At 46.4% G+C, this 15,205-nt stretch overlaps 1 protein-coding gene across 2 annotated transcripts in view; it reads left to right on the top strand.

The window, feature by feature from the left end:
- The first annotated feature begins 4,325 nt into the window (after positions 1–4,325).
- Positions 4,326–15,205, top strand: part of ZNF667 (zinc finger protein 667) — a 51,961-nt gene continuing 41,081 nt past the window's right edge. For both annotated transcript variants that reach the window (XM_067020028.1, XM_067020027.1), the window contains exon 1: positions 4,326–4,461. The gene's annotated coding sequence lies outside the window, so the exon portion shown is untranslated. The remainder of the gene's footprint in view (positions 4,462–15,205) is intronic.

Below are 15,205 nucleotides of genomic sequence, written 5' to 3'. Positions count from 1 at the left end.
TATACAACTGGTCGATGCATACATAAAAAGATGCTCAACATTACTAGCCATCAGAGAAATAAGAATCAAAACCACAATGAGATACCAGTTCACACCCACTAGGATGGCTATAAACAAAAAGAAATATGATGAAAAGTGTTGGCCATAATGTGGAGAATTAGAACCCCCATATAATGTTCAGCTGCTTTGGAAACAGTCTGGTAGTTCCTCAAAATGTTAAACACCGTGTTACCATATGATGCAGCAATTCCACTTGCATCCAAGAGAATTGAAAACATATGTCCACACAAAAACTTGTATACGAGTGCTCATAGCAACATTATTCATACTAGTCAAAAAGTGGAAACAACCCAAATGTCCATCAACTGACAAATGGATAAACAAAATGTGGTCTATCCACACAATGGAATATTATTCAGCCATAAAAAGAAATGAAGTCCTGGTACACGGTACAACATGGATAAACCTTGAGAACATTATGCTAAGTGAACGATGCCAGTGACAAAGAACCACATGTCATCTTGTTCCATTTATATGAAACATCCAGAATAGCAAATCCATAGAGACAGAATATAGATTAGTGGTTGCCAGGGGATGTGGGATGGGGGTGGGGGATAGGGGGATGATGGCTAAGGAGTCTAGCATTTCTTTTGGAGGATGATGAAATGTCCTAAAATTAATGTGGTGATGGTTGCCCAACTCTGTGACATATTAAAAACTATTGAAATGGCTGAATTATATGGTATATGAATTATATCTCCATAAAGCTGTTTTTAAAATATTTATTCCTTCATTTTAAAAATAATTAAAATATCACATTACACATTTGCATAAATAAAATATTTTATGAAACAACTACTTTTTTCCAAACCAAAAAAGTTTAGTGAGGAAAGACGTATTATTTTTCATTTTTGCAAACCTCTCCAATGTCTGCTTAATAGAAAACAGCTGGATTCTCATTTCTGCTCCTGCGTTCAATTTGTTGTGATATGTCGTTTTGTTGAAGCAAATGATGAAAATCCAATCTCATAGAGAAAGGGATTTGCAAAAATGGAGGAGCGCACAGATCCCCTGCTAGGGTCTCAGGGACACCCAGCAGTCCTTGGACGATGCTTTGAGAGCTGTCATACGGAAGGAGAAAGAATCTCTCTCTCTCTCTCTCTCTCTCTCTTTCTCCGCCTAACAATACATCTTGATCACTCCATGTCAGTCTATAAAGAGGACCCTGCATATGATTTTCAATGGCTGCATAATATTTCTTATATAGACGTCTATAATTTATTCAACCAGATACTCGTTGATAGGCATTCAAATTGTTTCCAGTAGTTGGCTCTTTTAAACAATGCTTCATAAAACCCCCAGTCTTACATAATAGCACACATGATATATATAACAGTATATATATATATATATATATATATATATATATATAGTTTTAGAAATGAATTCTACAGATCTATATTACATAGGTACAATTATTATATCAATATATAATTAATAATAATTATATAATGTGTAATTAATATATCATACAAATTCACTATATCAATAAAATTATATATAATTTTACATGTGTGTTATATATATCATATATATCATTGATCTGTAGGATTCATTTATAAAACTGTAATGTTAAAGAAGGGTTCTCAACATCCTTGCCAATAGTGTTGCTATCAAGCTGTTTGATCTTTGTCTAATTATATGTGACAAACTACATAAAAATGGTCTCTCATGAAACCCCTCCCCACGTAACAACAGGCAAGTAAATGAAGGAATAAAGAAATGCATGTGGAAATTATCACATGCATGATAGGTAGAGAAGTTACTGGTAGCCCAACTTTCTTTCTTGCTTTTATCTTCCATGTTGATTCCCTGACTCCTGGTTCTGTTGTCCTTTCCAGTCAAATGTAAGTCCCATTTCCTTCTCCCTATATAACTAGAGAGCCCTTCAACCAGAAAAGGAAGGGGCAAAGAGGAGAGGGGAAAGGGCTGTCCGTCATCTTCAACCTGGGCAGCTTGGAGGATTCTCTGAGTCTCAGCACGGCTCAAACCCAGAATCTGCTAGTCCCTAGGGGTAACCGGATGGACTTTGGGAAGGTCAGCCAACCTCTATAACCTTGTGTAAAGCTGGGTGTGAGAGAGAGAATCTGTGTGGTTTTCTGGGACTATGGACTTCATAGCACTGATCAGTAGGACCTTGTTCTCTAAAATGTACAACTGGATTGGATTGAATTGTGTGTATTCATTAGTGGTTTTTAGTGGGTTTCAGATGAGAAAAATAGGATGCAGAGTGGACAGCCTCCCTTTTTCTGAGTATTAACTATCCTGGTCTCTGACAATTTGTTGTTACGGAGACCCTCCTCTGCCAACCTCCAGAGACTCAGGTGTAGTGGGGAGGATTTGGATGCCCCAGACATTGGTATCCCTGGGGTTTCTTGACTTCCGGGATAAACATGTGTCTAAAGAAGGCTATGGCTCTTAGAATGAGTCACAGCTTCTCATTCTGGTGCCCCTTCCTGTCTTGGGACCCAGAAGATGCAAAGGGTTATAAAGGATGACTTAATTCATTTCACATTCTCTCTGAAACTTTATGGGAAAATCATCCCCACAGGCCACCATTGGTCCTCTCCTTCCTGCAGTTTCCATGTCAACAGCGCTGAAAGGTAATACTCTTGTTCCATCTCTCTCCTTCTTGATTCTGATTGCCATTGGCTGACAGGGACAATTTCTGCTAACCTTTAATGGGTCTTTCTTCTTCTGACTGTCCACACCCCAGCTTCTGGTCTAGAGACATAAAAAGTCAAGACTGGGATATCTTGATGAAAACAAAATACTGCACCCCACCTTCCCCCCGTAAAAACCAGTTGCTCAGAAATTGAGCACATTGTCGTAGTTCACCTGTGACTAAAGGAAAACCATTCAGTAAGAGCTAATGGTTCTTAGCTAAGATTCAGGTCTACCTGAGATCTGATATTTGGAGAGACACATTGATTTCCATCTCTGCTTTCTGAGGTCAGGTAGAAAAAGTTACCATCAACACTACCTATTCAGTAATTCCTATAGATGGTGCCTTAGTCAGTTTGGGCTGCTATAACAAAATATATAGACTGGATAGCTTAAACAACAGGCATTTATTTCTCACAGTTTTGGAGGCTGGAAGTCTAAGATCAAGGTGCCAGCAATTCAGTTTGTGGTGAGGACCCAGGTTTGTAGACAGCGACCTTCTCACTGGGTCCTTGCATGGTGGAGAGAGAGAGCTCTGGTCTTTCCTTCTTTTTATATGGACACTAATCCCATCATGTTGGGGGGGTGGGGGTCCCATCCTCATGACCTCAACTAAGCCTAATTACCTTCCAAAGGCCCCCCACCTCAAACACCATCACACTAAGGCTTCAACATGTGAATTTGGGGTGGACACGGTCAATCCATAACAGATTTCCGGAAATGGAAAGTCTGGGTTTCCAACCAAATTGGGAGAAAAAACCAATAAATAAACAAAAACAAGCGAGTGAATCCAGCGAAGTCTCTTAGCACTTACTAGAAAGCAGGCACGATCGTTTATTAGTGATTATTTCAATAATAAAGCTTCCCCGACCCCAGGTGGACAGCTCACAAGCGGCCCCGCCCCCACCGGGCTCCTCCCAGGACCCGCCCCATCACCGCCCTCCCCAGGCGCACGAGCTCCATGCCTCATCACAGGGCCCGGCGCGTGGCGTCACCGCGCAAGGGGCGGGGAGCGAGCATGCGGTGTTACCATGGTTACCGCAATAGGCTCAGAAACTTCCACAAGTGATGGTCGAGCCCCTCGGACATCTGACCCCGAGGCCAGCGAACGGGACAGGCCACCTGGCAGGAAGGACCTGGCAAGCAGGGCCAGGGATAGAAAACGGGAACGCTGGGTGAGGGACATTTCTCACTCCCATCGGCGGCCCGACTGCTCGGCGGCCACTTCCGGATCCCGGTGCTATTTTTCCCCAGAAAATAACAGTTTGAGAACCGTTTACAAGCGTTCTCTATCCACGAAGTCATCCTTGAATACAGCCATTGTTATCACAGTCTCCTTTTTACGAACAAGTGCGCCTCCCGTTTCTCTGCCCCTTTGAGACTACAATATCCAGAAGTCTCCGGGCCGCTCTTCCCCAAGCCCTCAGTCGGAAGGTTGCCTTGGAGACAGCGAGACGCCGAAAGCCAGAAGAATGAGGCGGGGCCAGGTTGGATAAAGGATTCTGATTGGCGGAGCGGCCACGTCACCGGCTTTGAAGGACAGGTCAGGGGTGCGCGTGCGCACTGCGTTGACCCCCACGGGCATTCTCGGTTCTTGGAGTCCGGGGGTCCGCAAACCTCCGGCTACTGGGTGGGGTCGCAGGTCGCGTTGGGGCATGGCCAAATTTGCGCACGCGAGGCACTCCGGGCTGCGTTCCCGGGACCAGAACTGCGGGCTCCATAGCAGTGACCGGGGAGGTGAGTGAGATCCCCGGATACCCTACCCGGGTTTCCCACTGGGATTCCCAGTCTCCGTGGTAACAGCCCCTCCTAGTTCGCTTGTGACGTCCTAGCTCCCCCTGGGAGGAGAAGGAGCAAATTTGAAGGGGGTGCGGGTTCTGAGCCTCGCCCGCTCCCTCCTCTGGGCTGATATAAGGCCTCCTGGTTAGGAGTTTGCACTCTGCATCCTGACCTGGGTCTGAATCTTGGCTCTGTAGCTACCCAGCAATGGGGCTGGTGGCCAGGGTTTCATGTTCTCATGTTAAAATGGTGGACGGCATCTTCTCCTGAGAGACGTGTTACGAGAGTTAAACACTAGGCTACCACACCCACAGCTCTTAAGAATGCTTTCTTACAAGAGTTCCGTAATCATTTATGATTGTTTTAGAGTTATTTTTTAATGATGATAAATGCAAAATGGCTGGCACAAAATCGCTTTCGAAAAATGATAGACATTACAGGTTTAATAGAATTCGTATCAGCTCATGCCAGCTGCCACCTATCAAATACTCATCGTGTGCCAAAGCGTTATAAAATGTTTCTATTACTCAACCTTCACTGCAATCCCATCACTTGAACAGGGACACAGAGCAAGTAACTAGACCCAGCACATCTGCTTCATGTCAAAAGATCTGCCCTTAGCCACAAGTTTTGCCACCTCTGATATTATAGCGATTTCATAGCAATATCCAAGGGTGGCTTATAATAAGAAACATATATTTGGTCTTTGTTCCCATTGTTTAGGGCATAGAGCTCCTAAAATCCTTGGAATTTCATCAGTAATGAGAGTTGATAAAGGTGCTTTTGATACGTTAGTGAGATGGCTTTTGGCAAGCACGTAGGGACTCTGGGCCGGTCGCCAGGGGCACCAGCCTGGCGACTGGCGATTGTCAGTGGTCAGGGATTTAATCAAGCGTGCTTTATAAAAGCCCAGGAGGATGGGGTTCTGAGAGCTTCCAGGTGGGTGGACACATGGAGATTTGCGAGAGCGGAGCACCGCAGAGGGCATGGAAACTCCAAGCCCTTTCTTCACACCTTCCCCTATGCATCTGGTCCATCTGGCTGTTCCTGAGTTACATTCTTTTATCATAAACTGGTCATGTGGGAATTCCCTGGTGGTCAAGTGGTTAGAACTCCACGCTTCCACTGCAGGGGACCCAGGTTCAATCCCCGGTCGGGGAACTAAGATCCTGTATGCCATGCGGTGCATCCAAAAATAAATAAATAAAATAAAATAAAAAACTGGTCATCTAATAAGGAAGATGTTTCTCTGAGTTCTGTGAGCCACTCTCACCAGTTAATTGAAACCCCCCCCCAAGGAGGGGGTCGTTGGAGCCTCAAATCCATAGCCAGTGGGTCAGGAGCACAGGTGACAACCTGGATGTGTTTTTGGTGCCTGACATGGAGGGGACAGGGCAGTCTTGTGGGACGGAGCCCTTAACCTGTAGGATCTGATGCTGTCTCTGGGTAGATATTGTCAGAATTGAGTTGAATTGTTGGACCCCCGGCTGGTGTCAGAGAATTGCTTGGTGGTGTGTGAAAAAAACACACGTTGTAACTGGTGTCAGAACTGGAACGTGTAACCCTTTTCTGGATTCCTCGGTCCTCTGTGCCCCTAGGAAAGGCCCCCCCCCCTTTCTTTTTGACTCTGAGCAGGACAGCCCTTGCACCTCCGAGGGATCCTCCGAGCCTTAGAGGAGTCTGGTGGTGATACAGGGCCTGCCTCACCCGCCTTTTCAATGCCTTTCCACGCCTCCATCGTGGTGCCCACGGGGCACCCACAGGGCAGGGGAAGTGTCGGATGCAACTACCTCCCATGGATGAGAGCCAGCCTGAGTACGAGCTGATTACTCTTTCATGAAAATTAAAATCTAAAAAGTCCTCAGGCTGGGACTTCCCTGGTGGTCCAGTGGTTAGGACTCAGCGCTTTCAATGCCGAGGGCGAGGGTACCATCCCTGGTCCGGGATCTAAGATCCTGCAAGCCGTGTAGCACGGCCAAAAAAAAAAAAAAAAAAGAAGTACTCAGGTTAATGGTTCTCAAATTGCGGGTCCCTTGACCAGCAACACTTGCACCTTCTGGGAGATTGTTAGAAATGCAAATTCCTTGGGGCCCGCTCCAGACCCACGGAACCAGAAACACAGGGAGTGTGGCCAGCACTCTGTGGTTTTGTTTTTTGTTTTTTTTTTTTTGCTGTACGCGGGCCTCTCACTGCTGTGGCTTCTCCCGTTGCGGAGCACAGGCTCCGGACGCGCAGGCGCAGCGGCCACGGCTCACGGGCCCAGCCGCTCCGCGGCACGTGGGATCCTCCCGGACCGGGGCACGAACCCGCGTCCCCTGCATCGGCAGGCGGATTCTCAACCACTGCGCCACCAGGGAAACCCAGCACTCCGTGTTTTAACTGGCCTTCAGGTGGTTCAGATGTGCTCGAGTTTGAAACTGATGTGGAGAAGGGATAAAATGAGGATGATTAGGAGACCCCGCTGATACACGGTCATCCTGTTTTGGGGGTGATTGGAAGAGGGAAGCACTCCAAGGCTCGTCTTTGTGGCTTCTTGTTATCGAATCACTCGTGCTGCTTTGCCGCTTACCGAATCAATACTCGCGAATGTTGGCGGAATGGAAAGCTGCCTTTTATCAGGAGGCCAGCAGTCTGGGGAGATGGTGGACTCAGCGTCCCCCGAAAACCACCTCTGAAGATTCTGCTCCGTCATGAAAGCTTTTAAAGGGAAACAGGGAAGTCATCCCGGTTAATAACTGAGATGGCGGGTCAGAGTCGTCACCATCCCCCACTGTGTGCAGTCTTGTTGACGTCTTGTGATTTTCCTCTAGATGCTATCTGTTCACACAATTTGTTTGAGAGATTACTGAAGGGGAAGCTAGGGAAGAGATCTGGTCATTAGTTAATTACTTATTCTTCATTTCTACGTCTTCCATCTACGGAAAAACCAAGAGGTTAGGCAAAGTGTTGTGTGATCAAAAGATTGGAAAGGTGTGTTAGGGCTGGAGATATGTAGAGCATGGGGGCACCTAGTTTAAGATTAGTGACAAGACAAAGGGATGCCTTCTGAAGAGAGCTCTTTCCTGCAAAGAGCTTTTTCCTGCCCAAAGCTGCTTATATTCTGACCACTTGAAGGGTCAGTTAAGGAGCGCTAGGCTCCTTACAGACACGCGAGAAAGTTAAGATTCTTACTCAGTGCTTTAAGGGTCATAGAAACCTGGTAACCGCTAAATTATGGCAAGGTCTGGTCCTTTGTAGTTGCAAAGCTTCACAGCAACCTATAGCATTTACTTAATAATCTCTTGGCCCTTGGAATCACCATGGCGGGGCCTCATCGCAGACACTGGGCTTCAGTTGGCTCCAGGTGGTGCTGGGATGGTTTTTTTAAAGAAATGGTAATTATGTCATAGGATGGACGCGTTAGCTAATGCTATGGTGGTAATCATATTGCAGTACATAAATGTATCAAATCAATACATTTTATATCTTAAGCGTACACAGTGTTATATGTCTGTTATAGCTCAATGAAGCTGGGGCAAAAAAAAAAAAAAAAAAGCTCCACAGGAGGCGCAGCCCAGGTTGAGAGCCTGGCATTTTAGTCCAGAAGTATGTCCTCATTCGTTCCTGACGCTCAGAGCGCCTGCCCTGCCACGAGGCTGTCAGCTGCACCTTGCAGACACTTTTGGGATGGGGTGGTGTTGGCAGGGGTCGGGAAGACAAATGAATAGGTAACCAAAAGAACGTGAAAAGTGCTACGAGGAGGAAAAGTACAGGCTCCCAGGGAGCTCACGAGCAAGTAAGTACTTCGTTCACCCAAGCTGGGGGAGGGGTGGCGGGACAGGGGGTACCCCAGGGACGATTTCTGGGAAGAAGCTCAGGGAAATGTAAAGGAGAGATGAGGTGAAGGCGGGTGAGGAGGGTACACCACGTATGCCACGTCCCATGGCCCAGAACACCGGCTGCAAGGGAGGCCGAGAAGTGTAGCCTCGATCAGGCTGCCCTCGGACCAGCTGAAAGTCAGGGTTCCACCCCGGAGCTGGAGAGACCCTGACTGCGCAGCAGAAATTCTGCCAACAACTTGACACACCATCTCATGGAAGACTTGCTGCAATGCCTGTCTTATAAATGGAGACACTGAGTCACAGCCACTGTCTCCGAGCCTCCGCTGCCACGTAGGAAGCATGACTCCCTCTGTGCACGTGTGAGGATTGATTTAAGAAACACGTGAGGCTGCCGGTACATAGTAGGGCCTCTGGTAGGTGTGAGATGCTCTTCTGAGAGCCTCTGGCCCGTGGGAATGACTCGCGCGCCCCCTGGTGGTTAAACAGCACGCAGCCGTGGTGCCACCTGGTGGCCGCATCCCGCAATTGCTCCGCGGAACCCGGGGTGCTATTTCTACCGGGGATCTCAATCTCGGCTCCCTAGGGGGAGCCAGGCCAACGGGGCAAGTGAGGGAAGCTGTCTGGGTGTGAGACGCAGGGGGCGATGGGGATTGTTGCATACTGCTAAGCCATCCCAAATCTCCAGCAAAGCGTCGCCACGTGGAATGCAGACCTAGAATTAATTCTCTTAAATTGTGATTCCCACCCCTCCCGCAAGAAATTCCAATGCGTGTGGAAAGCATCTCCATTTGCAGAGATGGGAACTAATCAAACTTTTTTTGCAAACACTGTATTGGCCAAACACACGTGGAGGCTGGCTATAGCCCGTGGCTCACCACTTTGTGATGTCTTATAGTATGGTCTTATGGTATTTTCAAAATAAATCTTCCCTCACCTTCTTTTTTGGGGACTGTGATGGTTAATTTTATGTGCCAAGCTGACTGGCTCACAGGGCGCCCAGATGTTTATTTCTGGGTGTGTCTGTGAGGGTGTTTCTGGAAGAGTTAGTGTCTGAGCTGCTAGACTGAGTGAAGCAGATGGTCCTCTCCAGTGTGGGTGGGGGTCACCCAAGCCAGAACAGAAGGGTGGAAGGGAGGGCGAATTTCTCTCTCTGCCTGACTGTTGAGCTGGGACATTGGTCTTCTCTTGTCCTTGGACTGGAACCACTGGTGTTCCTGGTTCTCCCCGATTGTGGGACTTCTCTGCCAATGATGAACCAATTATTAGAAGACAATTTTTCATAATAAATATACAGTATATATCTGTATCGATATATCTCCTACTGGTTCTGTTTCTCTGGAGAACCTTGACTAATACAGTGACTTTTTATTAAATGTCTCTTACATGCTCATGCTTTACCTGCATTATTCTCATGTCATTGTCCCTGAAACTTAAAGGGTAGTTTCTTATTATTCAATTTTAAAATCATTAATAATAGTACTGGCTAACTTTTGTCAAGCTCTAGTCTCCTGCTAGATGTTTTGCTAAATGCAGTATGCAAATGACTTCATTGGGTTTCTACACCAAGCCTTTGAAGTGGATTCTGCTGTCCTCCTCATTTTGCATATGAGGAGACAGGCACAGAGAAGCTGAGCGCCCTCCCCAAAGTCACACAGCTTTTTCTTTTCTAATTTTTTGAAGTAAAGTTGATTTATAATGTTGTGTTAATTTCTGCTGTATACAAAGTGACTCAGTTATATACATATATATATTCTTTTTCAAATTCTTTTCCATTATGGTTTTTCAAAGGATATTGACTATAGTTCCCTGTGCTATATAGTAGGACCTTGTTGTTTATCCATCCTATATAAACTAGTTTGGTTCTGCTAATCCCAAATTCCCAATGCTTACCCCCCCCACCTCCCTCCCCTTGGCAACCACCAGTCTGTTCTCTCCAAGTCTGTTTCTTTTTTGTAGGTATGTTTATTTGTGTTGTATATTATATTCCACATGTAAGTGATATCATGTGATATTTGTCTTTCTCTGTCTGAATTACTTCACTTAGTATGACCATCTCCAGGTCCATCCATGTTGCTGCAAGTGGCACTATTTCATCCCTTTTTATGGCTGAGTAGTATTCCATTGTATATATGTACAACATCTTCTTTATCCATTCATCTGTTGATGGACATTTAGGTTGCTTCCATGTCTTGGCTATTGTAAATAGTGCTGCAATTGAACACTGGAGTGCAAGTATCCTTTCGGATTATGGTTTTCTCTGGATATATGCCCAGGAATGGGATTGCTGGATCAGATGGTAGTTCTATTTTTACTTTTGTGAGGAACCTCCATACTGTTTTCCATAGTGGCTGCACCAATTTACATTCCCACCAACAGCGTAAGAGGGTTCCCTTAAAAAAAAAAAAAAAGAGGGCTCCCTTTTCTCCACACCCTCTTCAGCATTTATTGTTTGTAGATTTTTTGATGATGGCCTTTCTGACTGATGTGAGATGATACCTCATTGTAGTTTTGATTTGCATTTCTGTAATAATTAGTGATCTTTTCATGTGCCTGTTGGCCATCTGTATGTCTTCTTTGGAGAAATGTCTATTTAGGTCTCTGCTCGTTTTTTTATTGGGTTGTTTGGGGGTTTTTTTTGTTATTGAGTTGTATGAGCTGTTTGTATATTGTGGAGTTTAAGCCCTTGTCAGTCGCATCGTTTGCAAATATTTTCTCCCAAGTGGTAGGTTGTCTTGGTCACACAGCTTTGGACGGTCTTTTTTTTTTTGCAGTACGCGGGCCTCTCCCGTTGCGGAGCACAGGCTCCGGACGCACAGGCTCAGCGGCCACGGCTCACGGGCCCAGCCGCTCCGCGGCACGTGGGATCTTCCCGGACCGGGGCACGAACCCACGTCCCCTGCATCGGCAGGCGGACTCCCAACCAGTGCGCCACCAGGGAAGCCCTTGTTAACATCTTTATTGGAGTATAATTGCTTTACATTGTTGTGTTAGTTGTTGCTTTATAACAAAGTGAATCAGCTGTATGTATACATATATCCCCATATCCCATCCCTCTTGTGTCTCCCTGCCACCCTCCCTATCCCACCCCTGTGCTATGTGGCTGCTTCCCGCTGGCTATCTGTTTTACATTTGGTAGCGTATATATGTCCCTGCCACTCTCTCACTTTGTCCCACCTTACCCTGCCCCCTCCCCGTGTCCTCAAGTCCATTCTCTACGTCTGCGTCTTTATTCCTTGGACCGCGTCTTAGCTGCGGCATGTAGGATCTTCTCTGTGGCATGCATGTGGGATCTAGTTCTCTGACCAGGGATCGAACCTGGGCCCCCTGTATCGGGAGCGTGGAGTCTTAGCCACTGGACCACCCAGGAAGTCCCTATGCTGATAACACTGAATTCCTCCAGTGATGTGACAACACCTGTGATGAAATCCAATTCATATTTTATGTCAAGACAAGAAGATTTAAATGAATTTTCTCTGCCTGTTTGGGCCTCCTCCCGACCCTTTAATGTGCATTGTGCACCTGCCTTAACCAGACCTCCTCAGGAGATAAACTTCTTTCTTAATCTCGTCAGGGGCGACAGTGACCCATGACCCACTGTCACCCAAAAACTGGATGCCCCTCTTGGTGGGCATTGAACCAAAAGACACGACCAAGCCAAAGATCGGGATTAAGACGGGTGTATTACTTGCAGCAAGGAAGGAGAACACCAGGGATTTTCCCCAAACAGCAAAACTGGGCAAGTTCTAAGCTAAGGGAGGAGAAGTCAGCATAGAATTGGGGCCAAGGTTGAGTCCAAGTGTTAGTTGATTGAAGTCAAGAGGGTCAGAAAAGGTCAACATTGGGCTTCGCTGGTGGCGCAGTGGTTGAAAGCCCTCCTGCCGATGCAGGGGACGCGGGTTCGCGCCCCGGTCCGGGAGGATCCCACATACTGCAGAGTGGCTGGGCCCGTGAGCCGTGGCCGCTGAGCCTGCGCGTCCGGAGCCTGCGCTCCGCAACGGGAGAGGCCACAGCAGTGAGAGGCCCGCGTACCGCAAAAAAAACAACAAAAAGAGAAGGTCAACATCATCCAGTTCCTCTGGCGGTTGGGCCCTTGAGGAGCGTTTAAATTCCGCAAAACGGCTCAAGGATGTGCTTCAGGCTAATGTGAAACAGAACTGGGAGTCTTTACAACTGATTTATTATCTTTGCTGTTGTCACTTCTCTAGCCTGGTAACAGTCCCTTGTTCCAGCAGTCTTCTGTCCCCTCTAGATCACTCATTAGTGAGACCTGTTCAAGGATAAGCGCTGCATGCAGGCTCAGATCACAGAGTGGCTCAGGTCCAAAATGGCTTCTCTGTGTCAAGAAAGCCATGCCTGGTTCCCTTTCCCTTTCTAAGCGGTGATATTCAAGGGTGGAGAGTTAAAAATAAAAGGAAAGGGACTTCCTTGTCGGTCCAGTGGGTGAGACTTTGCCTTCCAATGCAGGGGGTGTGGGTTCGATCCCTGGCTGGGGATCTAAGATCCCACATGCCTCGTGGCCAGAAAAGCGAAACATAAAACAGAAGCAATATTGTAACAAATTCAATAAAGACTTTAAAACAAATGGTCCACATCTAAAAATAAAATAAATAAAATCAAAAGAAAGGAAAGAGAAGGCATGATTTGGGAGTAGCAATCGATCACAAGTACACCATATCTACCTGCATGACCCAGGGTAAGAGCAGCATTGGAGAAAAGAACCTCCACTGTCTGAAAGAAATGTGTTGCTGGTTAAATGAGGTATACGTGAAATATCCTAACACAAAGCCTGGCATATGAGAAATTACTTCATGTAGGTTAGCTGTTATATTACTGTTGTGGTTGCCTTCTGTGATTATTCAAGCCTCACGATATAAACAGATTGCCAACTGGAGACTCAAATATACTACCAAACCAGTGGCCGTCGGACTCTGGACAAGAAAATTTTAACCGCTCGCTTATATTGCCTGCAATTTCCAGTTCAGTGTTCGTGACAGATTGGCAGTGGTGACAGGTACAGAAGACGCTCAAGTGAGGTCTTGAGACCTTATTTATAAACCTGATCTGGATTTATTGTTTTGTATATTTGACAGGAATCATTGGGGACTGGAAAAGTCACTTTACAGTGGCCCAGAGTGAAGCCTTTGGTGAAATTGACCAGGAGAAGGTGGCTGGGCTCGCTCAAGACCTATTCCCCTGGGAATAATGGCCTTATATTTCTGGATCAGATATAAATGCTGAATTTCCTGACGTTCTTGTGTTCGAGCACGCTCATACGAAGCAAATTTTAATCCTGCAGTTCAATTGTGTGCTTCATTGAAAATAACCATGTTCTAAGAATACTATTTCATAATAGGTGGAAGTCATATAAAATTTAACTTTCAGTGCCATAAATAAAAGTTTTAATGGAACACACATACATGCACACACACACACACACACACACACACACACAAAAGAATCATGTTCCTTATTAACTGTAAGCCATGCCAGCTTCAGAAAGTTATATAATATTTCAAGCACACAGAATAAGAAAGAAAACAATATTTTAAACCTCCTATGAATTCTAACCTGTTCAAAAATAAAAGCTAATACTTCCCCATATTTGTGAGTATATGAAAGTCCACCACAGAACATTACATATACTTACCTCTTCTTCTGTAGCCATTCCCCAAACATATTTTCCCTCGGTATCTTTGGCATCTCACAGCTAATAACTACTCAGAATTGAGTGTGTACGTTTCTGTAGGGGATGCCTTGTTCAGATCACTGCACCAATGCACTTATGCTCCAGCCGCTGTGAGGGAGCCTGCTGAGGGCTTGCAGGTGCCCTCTTATCTGCGACATGGCTTTGAGCAAAACGAGAGACATCTTTCCTGGAAGATTAGGCTTCCGGAAAAACAGACAGCACCCAGCAAATGACTTGCAGAGATAAATACTAAAGACTAACACCTTGCCTAGGAAAGGAGCGATGCGTGGTGTGCTCTGTTGTCAAGGTCTCTGGGGAATGAGAACAAACCATATCTGTGTTGGGCCTCTTCCCCAAGACCCACCACTCACCCCGGCCGTGTTGTGCTGGCCTCACTCCTTTACAGGGCACACTCGTTCGTTGGATCATTTATACCAAAGCAGCCATTTCAAGCTCTGTTTCTAAGAAACCCAACTCAAGAAACTTAAGCCCAGAAGGCGTCCTAGGAAGAAATTAAACTGTGAGGATGGGATTCTGGAATTGATCACTTACCAGCCAGACAACAGTGAGGGCCCCAAGGCTAGCAGAGGGGAACATACGCACAGACCCTGGCGTATTACCCCAGGGCAAACCCGAAGGGCTTTTTGTTTGTTTGTGTTTTTTGGCGCACCAGGCGGCATGCAGGATCTTACTTCCCTGACCAGGGATCGAACCTGTGCCCCCTGCCGTGGAAGCGCGGCGTCCTAACCACTGGATCGCCAGGGAAGTCCCCTGCTAAGGTCTTCACTACTGTGTTGGGATTCATGTGGAAAGGGCTGACCTGTCATATGCAGTATCTCTGGAAGGTGATTGTTACAGGGGGTACAGGGACTCTTGGGACTGTGGAATTAGGTGCCTTTTGAAAAGTGCCACCAGCAAAAAGCAGTGGAGACGATGACCTCAGATGGATTCATCAGGGTTGTAAATGTCACCAAGAACCTGGCCTCTGTTCACTGGTGCCGAATTAGAAGCACGGAGACAGAAGCTGGAGGAGTAGAAAAGAGTAGCTGGATTACTTTGCCAGGCAAAGGGGGCCACAGCAGGCTAACGCCCACGAAACTGTGCCTCGATTCCTGGGCAATAGGAAGGGGTCTTATAGTTTCAGGGTGGAAAACAGGGCTGTAGATAAGGACGTAGATGTAGTCTTCATTCTTCT

This window comes from Kogia breviceps, chromosome 18 (assembly GCF_026419965.1).
Source record: "Kogia breviceps isolate mKogBre1 chromosome 18, mKogBre1 haplotype 1, whole genome shotgun sequence".
Classification (NCBI taxonomy): Eukaryota; Metazoa; Chordata; class Mammalia; order Artiodactyla; family Physeteridae; genus Kogia; species Kogia breviceps.
Note: the sequence above shows the minus strand (reverse complement) of the source record. Positions and strands in the feature narration are given on the sequence as shown.